Source organism: Petaurus breviceps, unplaced genomic scaffold (genome assembly GCF_028583685.1).
Source record: "Petaurus breviceps papuanus isolate PSGF00001 unplaced genomic scaffold, PetGlider_PUasm1.0 126, whole genome shotgun sequence".
In the NCBI taxonomy this organism is placed as follows: Eukaryota; Metazoa; Chordata; class Mammalia; order Diprotodontia; family Petauridae; genus Petaurus; species Petaurus breviceps.
In genome coordinates, this window is record NW_027185655.1 from 2,473,564 (window position 1) to 2,479,563 (window position 6,000).

The following is a 6,000-nucleotide window of genomic DNA, read 5'->3' on the forward strand; positions in this document are numbered from 1 at the left end:
GACATGTTGCCTTTAAGATGTCTACAGGACATCCGGTCTGAGGTATCTGAAAGGCAGTTGGAGATGGGATGTCGGTTGTCAGCAGGCAGATATGAGAATCATCAGCATGGAAATAGTAACTGAATGCCTGGGGGCTGACGAGACACCAAGTGAAAGTGTGGATGGAGAACAGAAAAGGGCCCAGGACAGAGCCCACTCTTGTTATAGGACATGAGCTGGATGACAATCCAGTAACAGAGGCTGAGAAGCAGTAATCTGATGGTTAGGAGGGGAGCCGAGAGAGAGTAGTGGAAAGAAGAGAGGATTGAGGAGGAGATGATGGTCAATAGTGTCCAAGGCTTCACAGAATATCAGGGAGAGTGGAGACAGAGAAGAGGCCATTGGATCTGGCAATGAGGAGACAATAGGTGACTGGAACGATCAGTTTGGAAGCCAGATTGTAGGAGATTAAGGAGTGAGAGGAGAGAATATGGAGGCACTGTGTGCAGCCTTTTTGAGTGCAGCTACAAAAGGCAGAAGAGATATAGGGTGCTGTTTACCAGAGATGAAAGAATAAAGTCAGGGGGCTTGAGTTTGTTTCTTTTTAGGATGAGAGAGACATAGGCATGTTCATAGGCAGCAGGGAAATAACGAGCAGAGAGAGAGAAGTTGAAAATAAGTGATTATTGTTTGTTCTTTGTTTTTGAAGACTTCCAGTAGCCGCATGGGGTAATGTCTTGACTCCTTCATGAACTGGATTTAAGTGAGGCAGAGCTGCACAAAGTCATTAGATCCCTCTCTCCTCCAGAGTCATCCAAGCCAGTGGCAGGACAAATGTCCAGATGACTGGAGATGGCCCTGGATGCAGTGGATGACCTTGGCGTCTTTGTTGCCTGACCAAACTCTAAGTGCCCCATAGCGCTTACTTCAGCCGTCTTCATGACAACTGGAACAAACTGTTGTTGTCCGCCCATTCTGCCAGGGCAGCTCTCCACATGCTTGGGCAGACGTCCCTGTAATGGGAGTGCAGATTTGGAAGATCTTCCCTGCCCCTAGGCTAAAGTGCACCTGAAGCCTGGGGTGGGAGGCTTGTTTTTCAGTAGATACTTCTTGATTGGCCAGTGAGTCAATAAAGTTGTTACATTCTCTGAGCCAGGAGAAGGCTATATAAGCCCTGATGTGTAACTTTGTTTTGGGACTCACTTAGAAAAGTGTTCTGTGATTTGATCTGAATTTTGGGAAGCCGTTGTTGAGAGTCCCCCCGCTTTGGAAAACCCAGATGTGGAAACCCAGATGTTGACTGGGTATGGATGTAATGGTTGGACAGTTTGGAAATCTGTCTACTTGATCTGTTTCTGTCTTGATAATTCTGCCTGTATGCTTTGAAGTTCGGGGTGCTGACCTTTTTCCCCTGAACAAGGTAAAGGATATATGTCTGACTGATTAAAGTAAGCTTGTTAACCCATTTTGAGTTGCTTTCCTTTAACAAAGCAGATCCAAGAACCTGTGTTGGCAGACACCCTGGGGAAGCCGGGGTGCTTGCTGGTACATCAGCTGCTCTCAGCTTGGCTTTTCTATCTGTGGAGATAGTTTATAGGCTGTGGCAGCTGCTCATGCTACATTTTCTTGGAGCGACAGGTGAGAACTGGGGCCAGGTGGACACCAAAGGTAGGTGAGCAGCCCTCGCACCAGAAGTATTCATCCTCCCTGAACACCCCATATGCCTTAAAGATAAGTGATAGAGTGGGAGTAACAGAGGGGGTGATCTATTGGAGGAAATGGGATGAAATGGGATTGTTTGTGCAGGTAGAAGTGTGGGCCTTGGTAAGGAGTAAAGTCACCTCTTCTCATTAAACACGGGTAAAAGAAGAGATAGTGGCAGAAGGTATCTGAGTGATGGGAGATGAGGAAAAGGGAGAAGAGGAGCTCATGAAAAATGGTCTTATTTCTTATCTGTAAACTATGAGGCAAGGCTCTCAACTGAGAGTGAGGAGAGGGAAAGCCAAGGGAGGTTTGAGAGGGGATGAAAAGGTTTGGAAGAGCCTCTGCGGAGAGATAGTGAGTTGATAAGAAAGGTATAGTAGGATTGCCTAGAAGTGGTGAGAGCCCAGCTGAGGTCACATAACATAAAATCTGTAATGTACCCAGTCAGAACAGTTGACTGATTTTTTTTTCCACCTAGGTTCAATTAGCACATGTGTAGAACTTTCAATTTCTCATGATTACAGAGTAATCCTGTATTAATCAAACTGGAACTCCTTCAGAGTTGAAGATTTTTACTAGTTCTTTGAAAAAGTTGTTGGTTATTGAAATTTATTTGGTTGGTTATTGAAAAAATACTACATGTCTTTGAGTTTTAAATGTGGAAGAAAACCAGAGAGAGGTGCGTAGGAATATAAAAGAAACCCTGAAAGACCAATATGGGTTTGAATGTGGGTTTTTCCTCTGGTGGTGATCTTTGGATTTCATAGACTAGTGTTTGCATATATTTCCTGTCATGTGGTATTCATTTTTTTATATTCATGTTTTTATGGGGGAAAACTATAATACTTAATTTATCTCTAACATTGTCTCTTTGAGCTTAGTCACTTAGACTTAGAATTCATGGGTTCTTTCAAAGTAATTTCCTTTTGTTTCTCTCCTGAAAAAAATTTTCATCCACTTCTGTATTTTTGTGTTCTAAATGCATCACTTCTTTCAGTTTCTCTTTCTTTGGAAAGATTCTCAGTTGTGTTTTCTATTATCTTCTACCCTGCTATTGGTATTTTTAAATCCTGACTTCCTTTAAGTCTCAATAAATGTTCTGCTCTGGTCAAGAATCTTCTCCCAGCCCTCCCTGATGCTAGTGTCTTCCCTTCAAAATTACCTCCAAGTCAGAACACACACACATTTATAATATATAGATGTATGTATGCATGTATGTACATATGAATGTGTACATACATGCATTTATACAGCCAAGTGGCATATGAATAGAGTGCTGGGCCTGGAGTCAGGAAGACCTTGAGGCCAAATCTGGCCCCAGACACTTACTAGTTGTGTGGCCCTGGGCAAGTTACTTAACCCTGGTTGCTTCAGTTTCCTCATCTGAAAAATGAACTAGAGAAGGAAATGCAAAACTACTCCAATATCTTTGCCAAGAAAACCTTAAATGGGGTCCCAAAGAGTTGGACACAATGGAAAAGACTGAACAACAGATAGATAGATATTTACATCCACGTATGCACATATAATACACACACATGCATGGTTTATGCAGAGTTGTTAACATGATATCTCCTCCATTAAACTATGAACTCCTTGAGGGTAAGGATTATTTTGGCCTTTCTATTCCTACCATTTAGCACAGTGCCTGGCACATCTCCCTTACCCCATCTAACAAGAAAATGGGGTCTTTTTCTTTGCCAAAGGAAACCCCTCTACAATCACAAGTGATCTCATTCCATCCCATCTTCTCCAGCGAATTGCCCTCTCTGTCATCCTTACTCTCTTATTAATCTTTGGTCTCTCCCTGTGTAGTCGCTATTTCCCTACTAGGTAAAAACAAATGCACATCTCCCCCCAACCTGAAAAACAACAAGGCACTAAGGAGAGTGATTTCTTAGGGATGCCTTTTGAAGAATGACTTCTCCAACAACTAGAGAACGAGTGCCAAGCTATTAGAGAGTGATTTCTTTTAAAGGAAGGCATTGAAAATACCACAACCAATCAGATCCAGATATGTCTAAGTACGCGTTGCTTTTTCACCTTCCTGGTCATTAATTCAATGACCATGAATAGCTATGGTTCATGTCCTGGAAATAACATCCAAATTACTACAATATGGACATTATCTATTGTTAACTAACTGCTCTGCCTTTGTGACTAAGGTATACAAAACATCCCCTGTTTGGAGGAAACATTTGTAACGAAAGAGGAAGAAAGCAGCATGGTCTGATGGAAAGACATTTGGAATCAAAAGACTGAAGTTCAAATTCCAACCATATTGTGACCTTGGATCAAGGGCATTCTCTTCTCTGGCTTTCAAGGTTCACATTTGTAAAATGGGGGAGTTAGATTAGATGAATCCCATGGTGCTGCATCTCCAAATTTAAATCTCTTAATTTTGTGGTAAAGGCAAATTAAAGAATATTTCAAACAGTGGGATTTTGTTTATTTTTGTATATCCTTCTATAGTAGCCAACCAACAATCAATAAGCATTTATTAAAGACCTTTTTAGAGCATTTATTAAGAACTCTTCCCCATATCTTACTGAAAAAAAACCTGAGGCTTTTTGCTGAGTGTTCCCTTTCTCCTTTTCTCATCTCTCATCATTCAGATAACTTCTACTATCTTTTCCTTCACTTGTGTCACATAAAGAGATGATTCTTCTCCTTACCAAGGCAAACAAATGACCCTATTTCACCCTATCTTCTCCAGTGGGTCATTCCATCACTCCCACATCTTCACTCATCTTCAATCTCTCCTTGGCTATAGGCTGCTTCCTACTACCTACAAATGTGCTCATGTCTCTCCAGTCCTCAGTCCCTCACTTGACCTATTCACTTCCATTCATTATCATGCCATTTCTCTCTTCCCCTTTGTGACTAAACTCTTTAAGAAGACCATCCTAGAACTGATGGAGCCACCTCCTTCTTTCTCATTCTCCGTTGTCAGGCCTCTGACCTCATCATGCAACCAAAGCTACTCTCTCCAAAGTTACCAACAATCTCTTAAGAGACAATTCTAAGAACATTTTGCAGTCCTTCTTGACCTCTCTGTCGCCTTTGACCCTGCCGATCATCGGATACATTCTTCTCTCCAGGTTTCCATGGCATTCATAACTTTGTCTTGGTTCTTCTCCAACCCTTCTGACAGATATTTCTCAATATCTCATTCTGGATCTTTATCCAGGTCAGACCTGCTAATGATGAGTGTCCCATAAGGCTTGTTCTAGGCATGCTCCTCTTCTCCCTCATTGTTTCACTTGGTGACCTCATCAGCTCCCATGGTTTCAATGATCATACCCATGTCAAGGACTCTCAGTTCTAACTTCTCTGCTGACCTCCAGTCTCATCTCCAAGCGTCTAGTTGACATCTCACATTGGATGTTCTGAAACTCAACATCTAAAAGTGAAACCATTATCTTTCTCTCAAACCTTCCCCACTTCTGAACTTCCCTGTGGTCAAGGTGGTCAAGGGCACCATGCCCTTCCAGTAATCCAGGTTTAAAACCTAGGTGTCATCCTCAGCTCCTCACTGTCTCTTGCCCACTTCCATATAATCTATCATCAAGTCTTGTCTATTCTACCTTGTTAGTACCTTCTCTCCTCTGACACTGCTGCCTAGAAGACTGCACCAGCCTGCTGCTGGGTTTCCCTGCCTCAAGTCTTTCCCCATTCTAATCCATTCTCCACTGTCAAATTAATCTTCCTAAATCAAGGGGCTGATTTGTCCCCTTCCTCTTCAGCAAACTCCAGGGGCTTCCCAATCACTTCCAGGATCGAATATAAAATCCTCTGCTTAGTACTCTGAGCCCTTCACAACCTGGCACCTCCCACCATTCCAGGCTTCACATACCATCCTGCATACTCAGCAGTTGGGGCATCCTCCCAGTAGAATGTGAATTCCTGTTTCATCTTGTCTATATCTCCCCAGCACTTAGCCAGGGACTCCTTCACATAGTAAATTAGGTAGCACAATGGATAGAGTGCATGGCCTGGAGTGAGGAAGACTCATCTTTAGAAGTTCAAATCCAGCCTCAGACACTCACTAGCTGTGTGACCCTGGGCAAGTCACTTAACCTTGTTTACCTCAGTTTCCTCAACTATAAAATGAACTAGAGAAGGAAATGGCAAACCCCTCCAGTATTTCTGTCAAAAGAAAAACCCAAATGGGGTCATGAAGAGTCAGATATGACTGAACAATATCATTTAGAGGAAGGTATGGAGTTAAATGGTTGGAAGATACCATAATGAATAAACCTTTGCTTCTTCTGATGCACAGATAAGGTAATTGCACATGACATTTTTATAATAATA